Here is a 25,828-nt window from a genome sequence, read left to right as displayed (position 1 = left end):
TAGCCAGTGAGGAGTGGGACTGCAGACCTCATATGCAACAGCCCCTCAGCTGAGGAGACTAGAGGATCTGAGGCCAGCTGCTGGGTTGACTGAGCATCTAAGACCAGCTACTAGAGCGATCCATTTGCTTTTTTTGCAAATACAGACATATATGTGAAAACGTATACATTAAATCTTTGTTGATGTGTGTGGACCCTGTGTGTGTTTTGTTGTCCATGTGCCCACCCATTGGGACCAGCTTGCTCAGCTCTGCTACTGGCAGAAGCTGAAGGTATGATGTACAGCAGCCTCACACCTTTGGGGCTATCTGATTCAGCTGCCTCTAACAGACTGAAATTAAAAGTTTTACCCCCAAAAAGCCACTATGCTTAACTGTTCTTTGATACCCCATCCAAATACATTATGCTGTGAAGAAATAATTTAGATGAGCTTCAATGGGGCAACTTACCTGCAAGAGCAAGAAAAACTGTTTATACATGAAATTACTGACTTCCTCATACTATTTCATACAAAGTCTTCTCTCTTTAGACAATTTAAAACAAAGTAGAATATTCTTACAACTGACATTAAGAATGATCTGTATCACCTGGAGAGCAGGTGGGAAGCTGTGTTACTCAGTTACCAGGGTATACTTTTGTTTGGTTCCATTTACACAAATCCTAATATAAATCCTAATAAAAATACCATGAAATTATTTGGCAGCTAAACATTATGCCGTTACAGAGAATCAGATTTAACTGAGGGTGATAAAAAATTTCTTTTTTATGTGTGTATATATGAAACGGCATAGATAGCATACATATGAATATAGCAGAAATAATGTTTGCAATGAACACATTCAGCCATGACATAGGGTGAGATGTACTTTAAAAGACAGGGCTGAGTAAGTGCTCCCTGTTTTAGAAAGGGCAGAAATCTGGTTGCCAGTGAGCATGCTGGGAACACAGTTGGATTCAGAATTGGCTAAATAGAAGAACTCTCCCAAATACAAGCTGCTTTAGATCTGGATCACTTCACAGAGACATGTAAAAAGTCACACAATTTGCTGTATTTAAAAGGAAGCCTGTTTCTAAGGGAAAATGTATGGTTATGATAACTAAAAAAAAATAAACTTTTCTCTACTTTTTCTGATTTTTACTACTTGGTACTACATCAAAACATACAGTTCTACCCTACCAGCAAATTTTATTCTGCTTCCATTACTGCTTTCATGAAGAAGTGATACAATGAACTGGTGATGAATCCTTACATAATATGGCTGACATAAAAGCTGTTTTTCACTAAGGCTACAATAGTGCTGTAAGTACCAGCTTGTTCATGTATCAGTGATCAGAAAGGATCACTGTTAGACAGAACTGATAGAACTGACCTTATCTCCTGCATTAATTAGGATGACTCCCTCCCAAGGATTTCTACATCAAATAATTATTATTCAAATAATAATTATGATAGCTGTGAGAATAAAGATAGAATCCCACTGCCTTAGGCACTGTACACAGAAGAGTTTCAGCTCTTAAGAACTGAAAATGTTCAATTTTCAATTGAAATTAGCCAATTAATAATTGGAAGAAAGGCATATAACAAGAGGCCAAAACTTGAATACATCTGGTTTTAAACTAAAGATTATTTTCAAAATATGCAGACTGCCTGTGAAGAATCAGTTTTAGAAAATTCACTTCAGAATGTCATTACAGAATGCCACAAACGCTTTTCAGTCAAAGCCAATGTATGCAAACTTTCAAAACTCCAAAATGACCAAATGACACTAAATATCAACATAAAGCGTTTTGTTTTGTAATTTCCCAGTAGGGCATTTTCTGAAATTTAAGCAAATAACTGCAGTTTTGTGATAACTTTTTTTTCCCATTGAAAAAGTTTCATTCCCATGTTGCAATGAAAAATTTCTGATAATGTTTCTTTAATTATACATAGAATTTCAATTAACAATGCAATAGCATGAAACGTTATTTTGTCATTTTGGGGCAAAGATGCTGGTGGAGAGGTGAGGAAATTTATTTCTTATTAAGGAGAGACTAAAATGATTAAAACTTTACAGGAAGCAAAAGAACAGGACTTTGAAAGCATTAAAGGGAACACAGTAACAGAGAAAAGTGTGAAAGGTTTATGGAGTGACTCTGAGGAAAAGAGACAATAAGGAAGGATTCAGAAGGGGAAAAGTCCAAATAATCTGTTCTCACTGGGCAGTAAAGGGTTGGATAAAGTTGTAATTTTGAATGTATTCCAATTTCCCCTTTGTGTTTCAAAGCTCCACCCCCAAACTGCCTTTTCTTGGCAAACACAGGCAGTGGGGTTGGGTGGAGGAGAAGCATGTTCTGTATTGCAGGGCCTACAAGCATCAGTAGGGTGGTGCTGAAGAGAGCTGTCACCTTAGCCTTAGCACAGTTTCTTTATTCCCTCTCACTGAGATAGTCCATTTTGGCTGAGTCTGTGTCTGGAGTCTCTCCTCAAAGCTTTACGACCCTAGTAAGATTGTAACCTGGCTGCAGGGGAATAAATGTTCTTGTTCAGTCACAATTAAGCTCAGTAAGTAACACTATTGGTGGAACCAAAGAAAACTATTGGACAAATAATTGTTTCCCATTTCAGTGTTCTCTTTTTCAGGAGGCCCTCCGTATGAGGCTGTGAAAGTAGCTGTTTCTTTGTCTTTTTCTGAGTACATATTGTACATTTTACACTTGAATTGCTTAAGTGACTGTAGAGTTACTCTGTAAAAGAAAACAATTACCAAAAATTACTACTCCAATCAAACCAATAGAAACAATCAATGTTCTGTTATATGTGAAGATTTCTCAAACATATTCCCCAAACTTCAAACTTGTTGATAAAAAAAGCTTTGTGGTTGCACGCTAAAGGATACTACTAGTGACATATCCAGATCAAGCGGCACACTTGTTGGCTAAAGGAATGAACCAGTGTTTTCTTTGTAATCTAAAACTGAAGGGAAGAATCTTTTCTTACAATTATTTAAGAGAAATTGCTCTTAAAACAATTGCTCTTAACAATAAAACAATATTTAACCTTTAGACTTCACTTTCCTGAGCTTAAAATAATTAATCTTTTCACACTTCTAACCTAAAGTATTATATACTCCCTTTAATGCAGAAATATGTGGATGTGCAGAGAAGCATATTGGTGGCATTTTATAGATCTCTGGTAACTCATTCCTGTGTTTGACACATTTTTAAAGCAGATTATTTTCTTCAGGTGTTTATCTCGCGGCTGCCTTACAGAGAGTGTCTCATTACAGAAAGTCACAAAATCAAATTATTCTGAATTTTCTACATGACAAACCAGCAACAGTCTCACTACTGCTGTATCACAACCCTGTTAAGTTCCACCCTAGATTCTCATCTTCCAGAAAAAATGTCTTTATTATTGCAGTTTTGCAGTGAAAGAATACTGAAGGTCCTAAAACCTTCAATATGCATTCTGAAGGAATTACACTTTGATCAGGATTACAGATTTCCTTCATAACTTATTCATTATGAATATATGAACTGAATGAAGTATAGCACTAACCTGATCTACCCCCCATCTTCAACCCAGGCTGCTGTTTCTTGGAGATTCTCAGTCATGGTGGATTGTGGTTTGGAGTTTTCATTTGCTTTACAGTATAAGGAAATGAACCTGAGGTAGCAGACCGCGAGACTTTTATGTACTTGTTTACAGAATAAAGACTTACACTGCAATCTCTGGAGGTTAAAGGTAAGTTTATTAATGTATTCTTTCATTAACCCGTTCATTTATTAACTCACTTGCTCTGTTCCTTAGAAACTGCAAGGACAGTACTCTGTCTCTTACTGATGAATGCATTTCTAACAGGTAGTATTTGCATCTCTGTCAGAGTAAATAAAATGCATCAAGAAACTACTTGAAGAAATTCATTTTGCAAAGAGAGAGAAATCTTCATTGTGCAGCAATGCCCTGTGGAGAAGGACTTGAGGGTGTTGGTCAATGAGAAACTTAACATGAGCAGCTGGCTTCAGTGTGTGCTCACAGCCCAGAAACCAACCATACCCTGGGCTGCATCAAAAGGAGCGTGACCAGCAGGTCGAAGGAGGTGATCCTGCCCCCCTACTCTGCTCTCCTGAGACCTCACTTGGAGCACTGTGTGCAGTTCTGGTGTCCTCAACATAAAAAGGACATGGAACTGTTGGAACAAGTCCAGAGGAGGGCCACGAGGACGATCAGGGAACTGGAGCACCTCCCGTATGAAGACAGGTTGAGAAAGTTGGGGCTGTTCAGCCTGGAGAAGAGAAGGCTGCGTGGAGACCTCAGAGCAGCCTTCCAGTACCTGAAGGGGGGCCTATAGGGATGCTGGGGAGGGACTCTTCATCGGGGACTGTAGTGACAAGACAAGGGGTAATGGGTTAAAACTTAAACAGGAGAAGTTTAGATTGGATATAAGGAGGAAGTTCTTTACTGTGAGGGTGGTGAGGCACTGGAATGGGTTGCCCAAGGAAGTTGTGAATGCTCCAACCCTCGTGGTGTTCAAGGCCAGGTTGGACAGAGCCTTGGGTGGGATGGTTTAGTGTGAGATGTCTCTGCCCATGGCAGGGGGTTGGAACTAGATGATCTTAAGGACCTTTCCAACCCTAACTATTCTATAATCTTAGGATTCTATAAAAGCAAGCAAATGGCCCAATGAATAAAGTTTAACTAAACAGAAGATATTAGGTTTTTGGATTATGGATAGTATTTATTTTTAACAAACTGAGGACATAAGAATGCCTCTCCCCTACTTCTGCCACAAAATATGTCTGATTAGATTTCATACGAATATTTTCAGTTTGCCCTACTACTCTGTGAAGTTTATTTAACCACTTCTTGATGAAATAATAAATAAATAATTATGAAAGAATTTGGAGAAAGAAAGATTTCAAGGAACAAAAGATATATTCTGTACTAGAGCAAAATATATTTTATTGCTTTTCTACAGTTATTTGGTGAAAAAAGACTCAGAATGAAATCAAGACCTTTTGGTTATACCATTTATTAATGCATCCAGCTACATCTGCTTTTTCAGTGAATGTTTTTGATTTGCTTTTATTGTGTCGCTTCAGTGGTTGTGCAATTTTTCCTTCTTTGCACTTAGTCTCAAACTGTATCTATGGTGTGTATGAGAATTATCAAGTTTTACAAGCCTTATTTTACTGAGTAATGACATCACCTTGGAACAGTAGAATCAAGACTGGAGTCCTCTGCCTTTGAAAGATTATAAAACCTCCAGCCAGTTTAGGAGCCAAAGGGGAAGGGATGATGACTGGGGATTGAAGTTGTCAATTTTGAACTGCTTGCAAGCAAAACCACCTGATTTTCACCTAAAAGAAAACTCTGACCAAAATGCAAAAGTTCCAATAATGATGACTTTTTATGCCCAAGCACCCGAAATGTCAGATCAGCATGTTTTAATAGGACAAAGGCTATCTCACAGTAATGCCAAAAAAAAAAAAAAATTATAAAAATGTAAAGGTAATAAATCTGATGTATCAATGGCATTTCTAAATTTTCAGGGAATTAAAGAAAAGGCATAAGCATCAGGAACCTCATGCTTGCCCTCTATATATAGAGGACTTCATAGTAAATTAAGGTAAACTAGTAAATTTTACTAACAGCTGAAATAATTTTAAGTCTCATAATTTACATCACTGGAAATCAATTACCAGCCTCCATAATTAACATCAACCCATTTTGTTTGATATTTCATTACAATGAACTTTAATTAGTATTTTTTCGTAGGCACAGAGTTACCTGATCATATTTCAAATGGTAAAAACCTTATTTTTGCATTTAATCCAAAATATTTCATCCACAAACCCTGAAATAAAAACCTTATGCTGACATTTATGAAATGGCAGGAGGCAAAAACACTGCAACTGAGTTTTACTTTAGGTGGTAATAACACAAGCTTTTAAATCCTTGCTTACATAAAACCTGACCTTTTCATTTGATATAAAAGTTATTTTTATTGAAACTTGGATCCACACTTCAGTCATCATTGTTACCTGCATCTTTTCAAGTTGCCTTTTCAGTAATGCCTTTTATGGTCATACGCCTTCATCCTCTTGGCTGTATGCCCTAGGTAGCAGCATATTTATATAGTTTAAATGAAAAAATCATTGAAGAGTAACGCAACCATATTTTAAATTTCTCTTTTAATCCTTCACTTGCTTCACTGATAGTCCGTTGAATATATAATCTGACACTTTTTAATAGATACTGGCACCAGACTTTCAAATCCAGTTCAGATTGTTTGTTTAACTGGGCATGGTAGGAATCCTGAGCCAGAACAGTCAGATCTCTGCCTCCCTTAATGTCTTCTAATTCATGTACCTGTCGGAGTGCATGAGATGGCTATGCCTCTAACAGGGCTGCCAATATTACAGTCCTGGGTGGCTATCACCAGCGTAGAACAAAGCGTCTGTGAAGAAGCTCAAGCACACAGAATCTATTAGGGCTCCAAGAACCATCCACAGAACTGGATAAAACAGGCATCTTTCCTTCCTCCTCCTTTCATCTTTGTCCCAGGTGCAGCTCAGAGAGTGTAGGGCACTTGGCTTGCAAAGGTTCTATCTGAACGAAGAACAGGTTTTGAGGATTGACTTGTGGTCGCTTTTCAAGACATCAAAAATAGCAATAGGATGTTAAGAGGGCAAATCAGTTGCAGACAATACAGATGGGTAATTGAGGCATTATGAAGTCTTTAGATGGAAACATACATTTTAGAAATTAGTAGACCAAGTGAATCACAGAAGCCTATTGGGTTATAAGTCCCATTTTTCTGCCTTTTTTTCCCCCTTAGATTTCTTCAAGCTTAATTCTATCTCACTTTCAGAGCCCTGGCTGCATTTAAACATTTGATTACTTTTGTCTTACTTTTCATTTACATCGCTACTTTCTATGAAATATACTGACCGGTACAATAACCCAGATCAGTTCTTCTTCATAGCTAAATGGTGCCGAATCACATGCACTAAGGATAAACTAAGGCCATCTCTGCAATGTTGCTAAACTGGTTTAGATGCCTTCTGTCAACGAAGCATCATGCCAACACAAACTTCACTTATTCATTCTGAACTATTAAGCATGAGCTACTCAGCACAGGCATCCATATCACACAGATTAGGAGTCACAGGTGTACAGATCTGAATAGACAACCACTACCTACAGATATGTTACTGCCCTGTGTCAGAAGTTGGAGATGCAGTTAGAATGCTGTGTTAGGTTTTATGGACAAGAGATAGGCAATGACCCAGTTTTTGGAAGGATGAATAAACACAGTAACATTTAGCCACTTCTCACAGGCTGTTTTGTCTCTGATACAAAAAACAAAGAAGGCAGTTTTTTAATAACGATTTCTGGTACATTTCTCCTCCAGTGGTACAAAAGAGCAGTGCTTCTGCAGGTTGTTGATGGGCATTCCATTTCAAAATCTACTCCACTCCTTCAGTTTCCAGCTCTGATTTAATTGCTTAGCTATTAACTGCTTGAACAAAATTAATGCTTTCAAAGATGAAACTGGTACTTGAAAATACTAGTGTATGCACAGAAGCATATGAAAAGAGACAGTCATGGGCTCTTTTTTATAATTCAAACCCTCTGATCTGAGCAAGAGTGCTTAGTTTTTATACCTGCCTATTCCTAGAAGAGTTTCACAATTACATGTCTACAACAGAATATACAAATAGAACATCTCCAAATCAGAAGTGCAAATTATAACCATGTTGCTATACAAAGTATGAGCATATATTCTTAGCTTATTTGTTTATTAACTTAAGATTACTCCTTTGTAGAAGGAATGTGATTCCTTCTACAGGATCACGTTCTGATCGTACATCTGTGAGACTAGATATATGCGAATATTGTCTTTGGGCATAATATTAAAGCTCTATTGTATTTCAATGATCCATTCATGAGACAACTGCGAATAGCAGATGGAAGAAGAAAGCAGTCTTAACATCTTCTATGTGGCAAAGGCAAGAATCTTCTGCTGAGAAGAAGGCTATAAAGACCATCAGTGTTACAGGAATCATTTGTTATCCTATTTTGCATCTGATGGATTTTGATGTCATTAATACTACCTTTTTCTTCACATGCTCCATGCCTGATAATTTCACCCGTTAAAGCTCATTCAGTCTTAGAGGATTTCACAGGCCAGACAGATCTATTTTTTGTGTTATTACCAAGCAGAATTTCTTTAAATTATATATTTGTACTTCACAAGGCTCAGCAATCAAGCACATGGCCTTAGTCCTTTACTATGCTGTCTGCATGAACCTCTTTACTTAGAGACTCCTACTCATTCAAACTTACTTTTTGAGATTTCTGTCTTCTGTGTGATGAGTGTAACGGGGATTAACACACCGCTTTATTTCTTTAACCCTCAGTTTCATAGCATCTGAGAATTCTTTTTAATATAGTACCTGCAAAGTATTAATTTCTATATATAAAATATAGAATATGAAGTGAGGTTTTAAAACAGTAGCACACAAAATGGATGTGAATTATTGAAAAAAATTATGGAGTTATTCCTGATTTGACATAATCTACCTCAAGTTCTTCAGGAAGCAAGCATTTTCCTGCAGGAATCCGAAGGCTTAGCTTCTCTAGGTCAATTTTGCTATGGAATTAAGTTCACTAGTATACACTCTGATATGAAATTAATTTTATTTCACTGAATTCATGCATTTTTGCCACTCAAAATCAATCAATTACTAGAAACTAAAAAGGACAAGAAAGAGTTCATGCTTTTGCTATCATGCCAGTGCAAATACTCTAGATTATGGGCTAAAAGCATCAATTGGATACGTAATCAATCAGCAGGAAGCACTGCTAGCATCAATAATATCTTTACCTTAAAAAGCACTTCAGAAATACAGGGGGCAACTGTTAAAATCAGATGCATTTTGTCTGCAAGTGAAACTGGTCGGAATAGCCATTAGTTCAAAGGCTTTAAAACTAGGCTTCCAGTTTAAAGACTTGTTGCTGCTGTTTGTAAGACATGATGTCATTTTTACATTCCTCAGTGAAAGCACAGGTTCTGGACGACAACTCTTTGGATAAGAGGAGGGAAAAAATTCAAGGGCAGAGAATCATAGAGGATATTAAGCCTTCCAGGTACCAGAGGTGGGGAAGACAGAAGTGAGTATCAGAAAGCAGGTGTACTGCTGAAGAAGAAAAATAATTAGAACTCAGCTCCAGAGTTCTGCTCCCATCCCTGCCAATAACTTAGTGTCTGACATGTTGGACATCCCTTGCCCACCTGCAAAATGGACAGACATTAAATCTCACCAAGATGTGTATATTTTTAATTACACTTATAATTTGCTTGTTGATTGAAATTTCTGAGATACTTCGAGGATTTTAGCTTGCAAGGATTATTCACGGGCAGAATTACTGCTAGTAGCAATTTTGTTGTAAATAATGAAAAATAAAAGCCAAGTGGAAGGAATTCTAGTAAACATTTAAAAGAATTACTGAAAGACCTCTGGAGACCACCTAGTCCCACCCCACTGCTCAAAGTATGGTCAACCAGAGCAGGCTGCCCAGGGTCATGTCTTGTTGGGTTGGAGTATCTCCAAGGAACAGCAATTCCACAACCCCTCTGGGCAACCCTTTCCACTGTTTGAATGCCCTCACAGAAGCAAGTTTTTTATTCTGTTTAAGTGTATTTTCTTGTACTTCAGTTTGTGCCCATTGCTTCTTGTCCTTTCTCTGGATGCCTCTGAGAAAAGCCCGGCTCCATCTTCTTTACTTCCCCCATCCAGTATTTACACCCATTGATAACGCTCCCCTGAGCCTTCTCTTTTCCTGGATGAATAGCCTGAGCTCCTTCAGCTTCTTTTCATAGGATAGACGCTCCAGTCTCTTACTTATCTTAGTGGTCCTTTTCTGGACCGCAGTACGTCAGTGTCTTTTTTCTACTAGGAAGCCCTGAACCGGACACAGCACTCCAGGTGCTTTAAATTTAAGACTGTCAAGACCTTCAGGATAACACTCAAAAACCAAAGCTAAAATATGTAACTAATTCCATTCATTGAGAAAGGGGGAGATTATGAGGCCAGCTCTTAGAACTTTGCATTAGAGCTCCACTATGCTCACTTTCCACTGGTGAATATGTGTAAGAACTGGCACTGGGGTTCAGGAAATCCTGGTTCTACTCTTGAATCTCTTTTTATTTACTTTTACAAGATATTTTTCCACTAGTCAAAATCTGATTCCTTTTTTAGAGGAACTGTGTTCATAACAAAAGCAGCAGCCAATGACTGAATTCCTTTACAAACCACTTTATTTTTTACTTTACAGCCAAGCCATTAAAAAAGTCATATAAATTCTCAACCTGGGAACAAACTGTTGTTCTTCAGAAAGTTCATATGTTTGTGTTTGGCTAACTGCATGGAAAATAAAAGCTTTGTCATTTATTGATATTTTTTTCTCTCCCTCCATCAGCATGCAGGTTGGTAACCCCTAACAAGCATTATATGCCTGGCATTTCTATTTCAGTGACATTTTCAGTGATTGCACTGAAATTACATCCCAGAGCATTTTAATGATTATCAATTTACAAAAAGCTCGGAGTGACAGCACACTTCTCATTACTGTGGAATATGAGTCTTTGTTCTTTTTGACATCTGCAAAACATGCAGGTCTGTGTTTTTCCTGCAGCTTTACTTACACAATTATGTTTGATGTTAAATGCCAGCAAAGCTTCCTACTTACATGACAAAAAATGTTGTAGGTCATGAATCTGGCTGGAGTACCTGACTGTGGTGGGTTGACCCTAGCTGGATGCCAGATGTCCACCAGAGTTGCTCTATCACTCCCCTCCTCAACAGAGCATATGATAAAAGTATGATTTGTATGATACGAGACTGGTGGGTTGAGATAAGAGCAAGGACAGATCACTCACCAGTTACTGTCACGAGCAAAATCAGCCCAGCTTGGGGAAAGTTAATTTAATTTTTTACCAATCAAATTAGAGTGGGGCAATGAGAAATGAAAACTAAGTTTTGAAGCATGTTCCCCCAACCCCTTCCAAATTCCCAGACTTAACTTCACTCCCAAATTCTATACCTCCTTCCACTGAGCAGTGCAGGGGAACAGGGAATGAGGGTTGTGGTCAGTTCATCACACATTGTCTCTGCTGCTCTTTTCTTCCCAGGGGAGGACTCCTCACACTCTTCCCCTGCTCTGGTGTGTGGATCTCCAAGGGCTTCTGCTCCACCATAGACCTCCATCGGCTGCAGGGCACAGCCTGCCTCACTATGGTCTGCACCACAGGCTGTAGGGGAAACTCTGCTCCGGCTCCTGTAGCACCTCCTGCCCTCCTTCTGCACTGACCTTGGTGTCTGCAGGGATGTTTCTATCACATATTCCCACCCCTTTCCTCAGCTGCTGTTGTGCCAGTTGCTCCCCCTGCCCTGCTTCTTAAATACGTTCTCTCAAAGGTGCTACCACCATTGGGCTCCCTTGGCCAGCGGTGGGTCCATCTTGGAGCCAGCTGCCCTTGGCTCTACTAGATATGGGGGAAGCTTCTAGCATCTTCTCACAGAAGCCACCCCTGCAGCACCCCTGCTACTAAAACCTTGCCACACAAACCGATACAATGACTGAGGACACCGTGAACTGAGAAGATGGGCTCTGTGCCAGCTATAACTATGGTAGCACAGAGGAAGAGAATACGCATCCCAGATTCCTTAATGATTTATGTATCATCCTTCTCCTCAAGCCAACAGATGAGGTTTGAATGGCAGAGAGCTGGTATGAAACAAAACTATTTTCAAATAGTTCCATTCTACACAGTGGTATTCACCTATGATGATGGTGCTAGGGTGTGACGTGTGGTTTAAAGACTTTGCTTATCCCTTATATGCTAAGTTGCATCAAATGTTTCTTGGCCACTGCTAACATGTCATGCCCTTGAATATAGTAAGTCTGTAATTTTGTTAGAACAAAAGCTCTTTCAGGAACAGTTTTGCAATACTGAGTCAACACACGTTAAGTTCTACAACGTAGCAATAGCACACGATTAAAGCCGAGACCAGCCTGGATAAAAAACAGGTTTTCCCATGAGCAGTGGAACTAATAAAGCCCAATTTTCTAAGAACTTGTTTCACCTTGCCACTGTAATACAATCCTGATATCCTCAATAATACTCCGTGGGCTAAGAGACCAAAAGGCTATGGCTGGGCTGGAGAGAAAGTTGCACAGATGGATCAGCTTCTACATGAGCTGACTTGAATGGACAGCATGCTTTTACTGACAGTCTAATGGTCTTTTGTCAAGTGGAACTCAATGTTAACTGACCTCTGCACAACTTTCCTTCCACATGAGGACCCACTAATTAGGGTCATTTGACAATTTCCAGAAAAATTGTACATTTCTATTGGGAATCTTTGGGAATCTCACCCTCTGTTAAATACAATTTATTCTGGGCCGCAGTATAATACAATATTGGAAGGAATGGGGCTTACAGAATCCTTAGTAAACCAAGAATAGTTTCACATTTCAAAATATCCAATGATTATTTTGTGATTTTAGAATGGTTTTCTATTTTTCTGGTAAGTCTGTAACAGCGTTTTGTTTCGCTTTGAGCATGTGGCTCTCCATTACGGATTTTCACCTGGGCCAATAGGACATGGAATTCTTAAAAACCTGTGTATTACAAATTATTGCCTCACTTACTTAGATAAAAGTAGACTTGTGTGGTCATTTGCCTAGAAACCGGGAGGCATAAGTTAAATCAGCATCTCATCATAGGGAAATTCAATCCCAAATCTCTTCTTATGGCATAGAGTAATCTGGGCTAGAGTTGTTCTCTACCCCTTTTGTTTCCACTGTGCCTGTGAATTAAAGAATTACAGGGACAGAAAAAAGATAACCAGAACAGAATGTGACTATACTTTAGTGTTCAGGATACTTGGATGTGAAAGAATGAGGTTTGCTTGCTCTTTGCCCAAATTTTCTGTTCATTGTACAGTGGCTTCTCATTGTAAAATACATGAAGAGATCTGGTGGGCAGAAAACAGAGCATTTTAGAATAGCAACAGAAAGAAACATTCAAGACAGCATGGATAGGTATTCAGATATGAATTGTGATTTGCTGCCTAACTTGCAGTCTTCTATAGTAGTTGAGGAAAACAGCGAAAACAAAGGATTTGGGTGACTGAACAGGAAGTGTCTCAAGCCCTGTACACCTTGCACTGCTGGTGACAAATTCATGGAGAAATGTCAGAGAGACAGGTCACTATTTTTGTTTGGACAAAAGGAAGAGAAAAGGTCTGGATTCATGGGTAATCACGACAAAGACGATAGATGTTGAGTTGGCTATTCAGATAAGATGCAGAATGTAAGATATGGAGGGAGAATGAAAGAAGATCAAGAGTAAACCCCTGCAGAGAAAGAAGAAAGACATGCTGCAGTAGTCAGGAGAACTATGGAAAACAGAGATAAAAGGAAAACTTCTGTTTCCCGTTGTGTGTGTGTGTCTGTACACGTGTGCATACAGAAGGGAGGGGAGACTGAGGAAGAAGAGAAGACAGCTGTAGGGGAAAAGAGACAAAGCAACTTTTCTTTTTCAATTTTTCTTAAGAAATCAATTATTCAGCAATTCAATCAGTATTTCTTAAGCTGCATATTAAATACTGCACGTTAGCATAGGAGAGCTTGTGGAGTCACCATCCTTGGAGACTGAAATCAGCCAATCATTTGTGGTTTTGAATTAGACATGCAGAAGCATGTATTTGTTTAACTTTCCATACAAAAGAAATGTTCTAAAAATGGTCTTGAAGAACAAATCAATGGTATTTGCCTGAAAACAAGTAAGAAAGCCAGAAAAGCTAGTTGACCTTAACTCTAGACACACAACAGCTGCTTAAGTTAGGAAAGTGGAAAACCAAATATAACATGTTTGCTCAGAACTCCATGAAATGCTATGAACATTTGGAGCTACCTAGTATGTAGTAAACAAACCCACAAGATTTATGGTCATGAAGCACTGTATCCATGTATACTCCTGTATGTGTTAAACTGCACTGAACTAGATATTGCAGTTTTTACGGCTAAGACTAAAAAGACCAGTGGAGCACATGGCTACTGAAGTTTTACTTCTCAGTGGGGACACTGCTAGTAAAGAATTCGAAAAGCAGAGGTAACTGAGGGACATGCACACAGGAATGCTGCACACAAAGACAACGTGTCTGTATGTAAGTAGATAGTAAGAAATGCTCTGAAAATGGAAAACAGAAGTGTAGAAAGACCCAGCAGGGTCACCCAAATGTCATGGGTCCTATGCACATGTCCATGAGCACAAAACCACAGGATCAAGGAATAATTCAGCTTGGGAGGTTGGTGGATCTCTAATTCACCCTCTGCTGAAAGAAATCACCTGTGAGACAAGACTGGGTTGCTCTAGATTTATCCATTCAGAGCCTGAAAATCTCCAAGGATGATACTGCACAAACTCTCTGGGGCAACACATTACACTGCTTGACTCTGCTTAGGGTGAGCTACCCTCTATTTAGTTAGAACCTCTCCTGTTTCAATACATGCCTGTTGGCTTTTTTAATCCCACCACACACCACAGCAAGAGCCTGTTCTCATCTTCTCAATAACTTCCCTGCAGGTACTGGAAGACTGCCATCAGGAAAATGCAGGCCCATACTTTCCTTTCTGTTTATAGCTCTGCTGTCCTATTGACACTCTCTGGTTGTAATCCAAACCTTTCACTTTCTTGGTGAACTTATCTGAATTTCAGGCTGACCTTTTGATTCAGTAACTACGTATTCATTCTGTGATGTCTCTGGCCCTTTCTCCCTCTTTAGAAGCCAATGAAAACAGTGTAAAAAACTGCTAAGTACCAACAATCAGGGAAAAATTAAAATGCACTTGACCTACATAAAAAAGTATGTCAGCAGCAACTTAATATGAACTTGTATTTTTCTATGAAAGGAAACAAAATTCAAATAGATCATGAAAGTCAACTCTGGCGAGTACTGCTGCTTCGTCATAGCAGTTTCAACTTGAAACAATGATTTTGATTAATTTTTTTTAATGAGTTGCATAGAAGAAATCTCATCAGCTCCCACAGAACTGTCACTGTGACACTGAATGGATCTAAACCCCAACGGAATATTAAAAATAGGTATGTTTAAGACAATTACCAAGTTGTGTTTTGACACTTGACTATCAGGCTTGTTACACTGTGCATTTTGATAATCCCTCTCTTTGCATCTTGTCTGTGTGGACACAGTTAGAAACGTACTTTGCTGTAAATAAACTAGATGGTCTCAGTATGGAGGTAGGGTAAACAGAGCCAGGAGATCAACGAAGAGTGTGAATCAGCCTGTGGGCTCTCATACTTTCAGGAGAAATGAATAATAACCAAACAGTCTGGAAATTAGGGAATAATTTATCAGCCTTCCCCAGCCAGTTTGAGGTGAGCACTTCAAAACTTACACAAGAGTAAGTGGCAAAAAAAAAAAATGCCAACTCACTGCTAAAACAAAACCTATTCAAACTTTGTGTGCAAAAGAAATGGCTCAGGAACATTGCATACTTCTGAAGAAAGTACTTCTTGAAACTGGCAAGATTAGAAAGAGCTTAGCTTGATGTAGCTGCCTATTGTTTCAGTTGAAAAAGGTTAGTATTGGTAGGAATTCATTTTTTTGTTGTTGTTTTAGTAAAAGCTGCATGTTCCGAGGTCTAGTCCGTTCCTTTTAATGCCACTGCTCCTTCTCTGCAGACAGAGATATTCTGCAGGTGCTCATTTAGACCTACAGCTGCAGAATAAGAGACAATTTACTGGTTAGCATTAGCATTTCTCTAAACTGGCCTGCGTGGGAAGAATGAAGCCTGAGAGAAAGATTGTTTGCCTGTTAAATAAGATCACTAGACAACAAATGTTTAGGTTTAAAACTGGTGAAGTGAATGCAGTTATATCAATAATTAATTATCAGCTCATTATTCTCAGTCTCTAAGATCCCAAGGCTCAAGATACCTATTCATGGCCCTGGGAGCACATACATTATTCTGTTTACTACGGCAAGACACTGAAGCTAATTCCTCAAGGAGGGATGCGATAAAGTTTTATGTGTAGAGAAAAGACAGTTTCCTGCCCTTACTCAACAACAGAAAGTATAATAAGGTTTTAAGACTCTCAATACACTTCACCACAGTTTGTTTTTTTTTACTTGTGCTTATGTGGTATAAGCCTTGCAAGTTTTGCTGATGTTGATGGATTCTTTTGCTTGTAAGGTGAGTGAAATGCCCTTTTTCACATGCAACACGCCTATAGAATACAAGTAGCTAGTGCATACTTGAGAAAAAGATTGAAAAGTTGCACTCTGACCCAGAATGTATTCTAGCTTACAGGAAATGTAACATCTTTATTTTAAATAAGCCCATGCTGTTTATGTGGAATTAGTGTGGAAATGGGCTTAGCAAGTGTGACAATGCAGCAGGTCTCCACTAGTATGTTCAGTTATTGAATTGATTTTAAGGTAAAACTTACAATCTCCTGCCTATTTATGAACAGCTGAGAAGAAAACCCAAATGCAAATTCATGGTGTTTTCTCATTGTCTTAATAAATAAACCATTAAGATCCCAGGCTGCATTTGAATAAAACAAAAAACTTCCCTGAAACTAAAACTGGAGAGATCAGAATCCCACTTGAACAAAAACCTCACCAAAATCTGCTTTAGTCTTTTCTGATTTCTAAGTCACTTTATTCAATGAACTGGAAAGAATCCTGGGCACCGTGGACACTCACACAGCACTCCCTGTTTAGCAATTCTGTATGTTAAATATTCCATACAAAGTGGATACCTTGGTGCTGGTGGAGTCCTCCCTTCACCTGACTCGCATCTAAAAATACCTTCTGTCCTACATATCTGTTGCTTCCATTCTCTGGTATTATTCGACTACATTTTCTCAAAAGACACTAGAAGAACTAGTGGCACTACCTGGTATCATTTTTCAGGTGCTTCCCCTTACTGAGAAAAATAAGGAACTACTTATATAAACAAGCTGAAACACTGTACATCCCTCACAGTAAACAGCTGTTTTCAACTCCACTGAGGTAATTCCAGTGCAAAAAAAAGTAGTCAGAACAACTTAAAATTTCCTCTAGCACATTTCATTATAGTGTCACACTTCCACACTTTACAAACTGTATAGATATTATTGTTATCTCAATTTTCTATGAGGGCACAGTGAGTGAAATACATTGAATACAGCCGAAAATAAAACTGGAAGGTTATTTTACCATCAAAGCTTGTACGACAAATACTGTATGTTGCTTCATGCATTAAAAAAAAAAAAAAAGAAAAAAAAATGAAGTAAACCCATAATCTTTCCTTCAAAGAAATATTTTGCTTTGCTACCTTTTCTCAGTCTGTTTTGCAGCTGATGTATAATTAGATGACTTTTAAGCATTAAAAGGATCTAATGAATACTATTTTTGCATTATATAATATTCTTAAACAAGCTACTGATAAAGTAATTAGTATAACATTGAATTTTTCCATGCCTTTTTTTATATTTCAGGTTAAGGTGCATTTCTATGGCTAGTGCACTACAAGCTATGAAGAATCCGGAAAATCGCCAATTAGGAAGTTATTTGGAAGAACTTCTACAAGAAATAAATGTCAATAAAGTATTCTTGGAAGCCAAGAATGGGGAGGCTGATTCCTCCATAAAACCTCCCATGAAAGAAGTCAACTTGAATAACACAGAACTCAGATTGCAAATTCAAGCCTCCACTGCCTGTCCCAGCCGGATCAAGTATTAACTTGTCCTTCAAATGTTTTTTACACTGAAGAAAGAAAGAAGAAAAACAAAGTTTATGTTGACCCAAATGCGTTTGATAGAAATAGGCACAGAACAATAACCTTGACACAGGATAGCACAAAAGAAGGGCAGAATGCAGCCACAGGCTAGGGAGGGGTTATATGAGTAACTGCAGCGAGACTGTACAGTCCTCAAGGGTGAAGACAAGCTGCTTAGATTCTTCTTAAGGAAACACGGCCTGACTCCAGGAAAAGAAGGTGAAGCAGGAAAAGAAGATTAGTTTAAGCAGATTCTAAGCCCGAGCTGCTTTTCAGTAGCCGGATTTACCTATAACGAAGAGGAGTATTTATATTTTTTACAATTACTGTCCGTCTAAATAACAAAATTACAGATGTAATTTTTGCAGCTAGAGATGAGGTGTTGCTGAATTTGAACCTTTACCAGTTTTATGCTTTGCTGTAACCACATGCCCCTGATAAAAGTAAGCGCTACTTATATAAAACACACACAGTTCTGTTAATGATTTACACATCAGGAAAAGAAGCCCTCGGATCTATGTACACCAGCACTGTAAAGCACATGTACAATAAATTCTGCAGCTGCGAGGTAACAAAGACAGTATTTTACTGCTGTGACTCTACAAAAGCACCCAAACCTTTATCAGTCATAAAATGTCAGGCTGTCTGCTCTCACCAATCTCAGCTCCTTTAGAGTAAAGCAAGCACCTCTGCTCCGTCAATGGATAATGCAAATCAACAGAGTAAGAACGAGAAGAAACTACCAGGTTGTCTTGGTTATCCTAATGCCCTATTGGCTAAAAAAGACCACGTAGACAAACACAAAGCTGAAAGCAAACCCGCAGATTGAATTAAGGAAGCTATGAGGAAAACTAGCAAGAAAATAAGTTAGGAAAGATTTCCATAAAGTAGATATAGATAAAAGCATACTTGAAACTCAGAACTGGTACTGATCATAGCATAAAAATGCCATGAAAAGTGAATCTCGGCAGTAGAGAATTCTGTGGTGTAAGTGCAAACCTTCAGTCTTTCCCCTAGCAGGAAAGATGACTGCTGCCCGAAGCACGGGGCTAAAAATATTCTCTCAAAAAAGTGAAATGTATTATTAAAGGTAATAGAATGTATTTTTTTTAAATTTCCATCAGATTTCCCATGGGTTTTACGCCACAGTCTGTGACTCAGTCACAAACACATTCATTCAGCTAAATTTATTTTTTTCTGAAAAGATCACTGGAGGCTATTTTAATGCAGAGGAAGGTTTTAGTGCAGGAACTCTTTCAGCTTTGAATTTGTCAAACAGTTGAACATGAAACCGCATAAAATACTTATGGATGAACAAGCTTGCAATAGCGTACTTGAGGTTTATTATCATGACATACCATCTTTCAACTGTTTTTGTTTTCTGTGCAGAGAGCTGGCATATGGGAAGGAAAAGCAAAAACCCTGGGGAAGGTGCTAAGAGAAAAAAGGTTAATTAAAGAGACAAAATACTCCAGTCATTGGATGCCTTATCTTCCTAAAATCCTTGATAAATGTCTATGAATATCCTCTTAACCTTAGTTTTATTTAAACAAGATCAAAGATAGGAGATGAACCAGGACCTACTGATACAGAATATGCAACTGAGCTTCAATTAAAATAACAACCACTTTAAGAAGAATAGCAATGAAACAAGGAGCTTTTGTTGGCTGGCAAAGCAAATCTTACACACTCTTGAAAAGATACTAATTAGGCTTGAGCCTAAATAATAAATTTCAGTTTCCACTTGTCCAAATGTTTTGTGGACTTCAGATCGCAAGTGCTGATTTTGTTTCACTGGGTTACAGGTTGTGCAGCAAGTACAAGAGCTGCAGCAAAGGCAGGGCAACAGAGACCCAGCAGATGAATGCAGCCACCAACCAAGCTGCTCCTGCAGTTTTTGCTGTTAATGCTGATCAAAAAGAAGAGATCTCCGGTGGGGGGTAGCAAGGCTGCTAGGACTGCCATAGGAAGACCCCATGGGGTCTGACACATGAAGGAGAATGGTGCTGTATTATTTTTACACTTTTGCAAATAGGACCCAAAGTTTGATCTGGAAACTTTAAGGATATGATAAGAAATTATTTTCAATCAGGAGCACACATAAATAAAGAATGAATTTTGTTACTGGGAAAAAAAGGAGCCATACTGTTGGTATGCATTTGTCATGTTTTCAGCATGCTGAATAAAGCCAGTCTTTATAGTACAACAATGGCACACATGCAGAAGCCTAAGCTTAGGCACCTATGCAACTTTCAAAATCAAAATGCAAGCACCTGCCAGATTCTGAAGATAAAGGATTTGTATGCTTTGCTTTTACCTAAGTGCCACACTAGGCACCTAAAGACATCTGGAACTGTCACAGGAGATGGTTCAGAAGACTCTTCCTGTCTGAAGTTAACATACCGTACTAGAGGTATACAGTGTTTTGCACTGTAGCTTCTACCTGCTTCTTTCTGATACCTTCCACAAGCTTGCAACCATCTCCAGCTCTCTGGATCTTATATTTAATTCCAAGAGCATATTAATTATGAAAGCTAGAGAAGATTATTACCTTGACTAAAGCCAATTAACTGGTCCCTGGTAACTCTGAAATTACAAATAATAATTTAGATAATTAACCTTTTCTAATCTGCTTGATTATACTGATACCTATTAATGAGATTACCAGGAAAAATATGGATCCTATCTAATATACTTGTAATTAAAATTGGTGTGACGCAGGATCAGGAAATCTGATCTTAGATAAAGATGAAGATTTGAAGGAGCAAAGGTTTAATTATGATATTGCTTGGCTGAAATGCATACATCTTGAAAATGTCTAACATCCTTTCTTCCAAGAAAACAACTGCTATTTGTTTATTAATGGTACATTTGAACAATGGATATTTATTCCCTAGTTCTGTATTAAGAATACAAATCCTCCTTCTTGCCCACTCTCTTCTAATTAAGCTAAATATTACAACCACTCCTGACGAAAGAAGTGTTGGCTTTGAGGTATTCTTACATTAGAATAGTGGCTACACTAAGTGAGGCTCAGACATGCTCTGACAGTGACACTGCAAGAAACCTGAGCTACGTGTAAAGACTACTTACGTAACTTGCAAAACTGTCCACAGTAACTGCTGCTGTCAAAATCGGCATTACTGAGAATAAAAAATGGCAACTGGAGATGAAATAGGAAAAAAACCCAAACCCCAAATATTGGGAATATATACAGTGAGCATGTCATATTCAGTTTCTTTTGATCCAAGATGAAACTCTCTATCATTTACAGAATTATTCCTTTCATGACATTGCCAGGATCCACTTTTAATGACAAAATTCAGTACTAAAATATTAAATAAATAATGAAAATGAACTCCAGCTTGAATCAGAAAATAAGATAAATTCCAAAAGACAAGACTTTGGTATCTTCATTTTTTCCCTTTTATAGTGCAAAGCATTTATTTGATTTATTTCTCATTTTATTTTCTCTTTTTAGTTCAAAGTTTTCAGTGTCTGCAAATGCTAGGTCATTATTTTTTTCCACTGGGAGAAGTGGGATACAGAAATGACACCAGTAGTTGGTAAGCATAGGCAATTAAGTCAACTAGACTCTGTAATTAAGGTGTGAAGAATGTGCAATACTGAACTTATTTTTGTTTTAATCAGGCCCTTAAGAATACTGTGTTGGGGGAAAATAAAAATCACATACATTTTTCTTCTGTAAATTACTGCACTTTCTCTGATTAGACAAAAGCTCATCCAAGCCATTATCTCTAACAATGACCAGTAACAAAAATATGGCAAGCAGTCCTCTAAGTTAATTACTGATGTTATTTTACCCACTATACCAATCCCATGTACACTTTAATATCTTCTTTTGCTCTGCACTGTTCACATTCAGACCAGTATATACAAAGAAATCTCACTGAATTTAATATTAACTGAAGATACACATGGTACATCTGACTTCCAGCCAGGAGCTTCTGCTTCATTGGGCAAAATACAACAAAAAATTCAAATGACTAGGTTTTCTATTAAATGGAATGCACGTAAAACTTGCATGATTGAAGAGAAACAAACTCACGGTGTTTACTACAAGACCAAAAATATCCCCCTGATCTCACTGACACTTGTGCTAACTTTAATTGGAATAATTCTATCAAGTAAGTATCTTTAAACAAGAATAAAAATGTAATGCAAGAAATGAGAACAATTCCTCAGAAGTTATGAAACAAGTCATCTGATGGCCACACCCGTATCAACACATTCGGGGTCATCCTTGAAAGTAAAATTGTAAGTATTTAGAGTGGAATTTCAAGCAGCTTTTTAAGCTAACCAAGTTATTTTCTATTTTATGGTCAAATCATCAACCTCTTTCTTATTCTGATTAACTGCAATTCACAAAAGTTAACTATGGATGGATTATTTGTGTAAAAGTTTATAAAATGAACAACGGCTTCAATTCTTTTCTTTCAAGAATGGCAACACTTTGACTACGTGCCATAGTTATCTTCCATTTACTTGACCAGCAAACTGAAAAATCCAGTGTTTGGTTTTCCAGACATTGATTTAATGTGAGATTTAACATTTCTTTAACTGTGCTTACAGATAACAGCACCTTGATGCTTGTCATGCTGTGCTGCAGTATCAAACTGTGTCTCAGATTCAAGTCCATTTTTCTGCAAAAGTGTAGCCATCCCCTACTGTAGCCCCGTGCGCCTGTAGACACACTTTTGACATTGCTAGTGATGGTCTTCAGACTGTACTGGCTTTGCCAGATCACAGTACTGAGGCTTGTCAGGACAACTTCGAACTTTTCTTGGCCTGCTTGCAACTTTTTTGGAGCGTAGTAATATTTTTCCTAATTTATTTTACTTTTAATTTTCTATTGTGTATGGTACAACTGTATTTTTTATTTAGAGTAGAAACATGTTCTTCTGATATGATGAAATAGTTAATAATGGCATAATGATACAGTGGAGAGGAATACAAGCGTAGTGTGATAGCAGGAGTGTTGAGAATGGGGACACAGGATGCACTGCAGAGGTGTCAGGCATAGGTTGATAAGAAAATTGAGACAAGCTGACACTAGAAATCCAGGGGCTATAACCAACTCACCAGGGGCGAGTTAAGGAATGCCTACACTGAGCTGAGCGAAATGAAGGTAAGGAAGAACAATATCCAAAATATTGTAAGTAGAGTAAACTTGGATGCAATGTAAACTGTCAGTCCAATGAAGAAATAGCAAACGTATAAAAAGGCTCAGAGCCTGTCCTAAAGAATGGGACAAAGAAACCATGAATACCAGTATCATATTCCTCCTAGCGAAAAAAGAGCAAGTAACCCCAGCGTCATCATTTCACTCCTCTCACTGAAGGACCTGGAGCACTGATGATTTGTTGTGAAGCTCACCCTTCCTTTCTGCTTGGGGCACACTAGCATTGTTTACCTTAGCAGGCAGAGGCAGTGAAGAGATGAGCAGAGAAAAAGAGACAGAATCCAGGCATTATGTGTACAACAATTTTCATTGTATTATTATTTTGGAGACTTCTGAAATTGTATTCTTCCCTTTTCTGTAACAATTAGATCTGGACTAGTTAGGTTTTTTTGATTAGACTCTTCTATAATAATAAAAATGCACAAATTTACATATAAAAAAATAGATGTAAAGTTGTGAAAAACATGTATTTTACTCATACAAGAATTTATAACACATTACCCCATATCTAGATCTCATTTAAACATTCAAATTTTACTTTCAATTTCCTGACCAGATCTCCTTAAGATTTCATGTTATTTCTCATAGGAAGGGTGTTTAGATAGCTGTTTTTCAGACACAATCTCCCTACTTAATTTTGCTAAAATCTGTGTCATCACACTACATGGAGAAATAAAAATACCTCTTCAAATAGAGTAGCATCATATGACTGAGTATCACAGACGTAAGACAGAGATACATGGGTCATCACAAGGAACTTTCAGTTCTCAGTTTTCACCTGCCTTTGAAGCATGCTTGCTTTCTTTCTCCCACTGCATGCATATAAAAATGGTGTTGGTACTTGCACGGACAAAGAGGATGTGAGGGGAATTTAAAAGGTTTATATATGGAGCTTACTACACAGATTCAGTTCTAAAACAAATCAATGTAATGCTTTCTCATGCACATTCTGCTGGAATTACTTCTATAGTCAATTCTCTGTTTTAGCATTTGTTTCTAATAGTCTTCATAATGTGTAAACCATGCTCTAGAAAGAAGACAGTTGCTGGCCTGGACTACTGACTAATACGTAATTTAGTGTGATGTTGCTACAGCAACCAAAAAGATGTAATAGCATGTCATATATCATTTACACATTACTTGGAACGTTCAGCTTTCTAAAAGCCATTAATAAAGCAGAGGTGCTGTGATAAGGAGATGAGGGTGTCTTAAAGAATTCTAAAATAGTTTCCATTTTTCTGAAGGTCCAGGGCAGTAGATGAAAGTAAAAGGCAGTGCAAATAAGAGTTAAGAATTTAAAAATAGAAGAGCCCTCCTTTTTTTAACACAAGATATCAGCATTTCTCAGGGTCCAACTGTCAGACAAACACGCTCCTAGATCACAGACAAACAACCAAGACTTTTTACTTCAGACTTCTAAGTGTGTATGTTTGTGGCCCACACCATAGCACGCAGAAATCTTGTAGACTCCATGTTGCATGCAGCAAAACAGCTACTGCCTGAATTAAAGCTTGAGAGGTTTCCAAGATGGGGGCGATGGCTTTGCTCCAATGGACCTCCACAGTAAATATGTTTGCCTTCATTAAAAGTAGTCTTCGTCCTTCAATACAAGCTAATTACCTTTCTTACTCCCTGCAGATATGAAAACTAATGTGAAAACAAAACCAGTATATGTTTGCATGGTGGTAGTAGTGGTTATGGACAAATTTAGCAGACAAACTGGGAAAATTAAAATTGTTAAGTTTAATGATTTAGTAAAGCTATTTATGCATTGAGTTTGTAAGTGATCTGTAGAACACCCAGTTTTATAATGGCACTGTGAAAAAAAAAGTACCCATGATTGGGTTAAAATTTTAGATTCGTCAACAGGGTGCACATTTTGGATAAGAAAGTGAACAAAACATCTGGGAACAAGTCTGGAGATGTTTTCCAGACCACAGCAGAAAGATTAATGACCTAAGTCTGTCAGGCTAAAATGGAAGCTTACAGAGGGTCTGGATAAGGTTTTGATTTAAGAAAAAAAAAAAAAGAAGAAGAAAGAAGAGCAGTAAAACAATCTATAGAGTGGATCGGCCTGCTGCTTATTGTCAGAAGGGATCTAATTCTTTGCTTATGTATAAACACAAGAGAGTTTCATAATTATGTAAAAAGGGAACATTTTGTACTGCCAGCAATAGGAGAAATCCTGCAAGCAATGGAGGATGCCCAGTCTTTTTCTATATCTGAAGTACCAGAGGGTTTCTGGCATTGAGAAGACAGACAAGTTTCTGCATGTCAAGACACTCCCTGAGAGCACCAGACAGTGAAACCTCTTGAGTGCCCAATGCTTTCCACAGCATCCTCCTGCACAATGGAGAACATGCTGCAATACATCATTTCAGAGCTAGAGACCAAGCCAACATGAAACCAAGTGTAGTATAGAACCTTCTTTATTTTATTTGTTTGTGCAAGTAGGACCAAGTTTTTGAAAACGCCACCTACCATGTGGACATCACTGCCTATATGGCACAGGTGGACTGGAAGAAGCTGTAAGGCAAAAAAAAAAAGAAACTATAATAAATCTGGGGACAGGGACAACTGGAAGAGGAGTGGGGAAGAAGACTTAGAGGTCCTTACTTTGAGGAGAACTACAGAGCCTGTAAGAGTGTATGATTTCATCACCATAATCACAGAATCACAGAATCCCAGGTTGGAAGGGATCTCAAGGTCCCATCTGGTTCAACGTTTTTTGGCCAAGCATGATCTGGACAAGATGTCTCAGCACCTTGTCCAGCAAAT

The 25,828-nt window shown here is 38.1% G+C and overlaps 1 protein-coding gene across 2 annotated transcripts in view; it reads right to left on the bottom strand.

Annotated features, from left to right (window-relative positions):
* PRLR (prolactin receptor) overlaps positions 1 to 25,828 on the bottom strand; it is an 85,022-nt gene that overhangs the window by 22,273 nt on the left and 36,921 nt on the right. Inside the window, exon 1 of one of the 2 annotated variants that reach the window (XM_065661612.1) lies at positions 3,541 to 3,582. The exons of the other annotated variant lie outside the window; for it this stretch is intronic. The gene's annotated coding sequence lies outside the window, so the exon portion shown is untranslated. Of the gene's footprint in view, positions 1 to 3,540; positions 3,583 to 25,828 lie in introns of those variants that run through there. 2 annotated transcript variants of the gene reach the window in all.

Source organism: Lathamus discolor, chromosome Z, assembly GCF_037157495.1.
Source record: "Lathamus discolor isolate bLatDis1 chromosome Z, bLatDis1.hap1, whole genome shotgun sequence".
NCBI classification, from domain to species: domain Eukaryota; kingdom Metazoa; phylum Chordata; class Aves; order Psittaciformes; family Psittacidae; genus Lathamus; species Lathamus discolor.
Note: the sequence above shows the minus strand (reverse complement) of the source record. Positions and strands in the feature narration are given on the sequence as shown.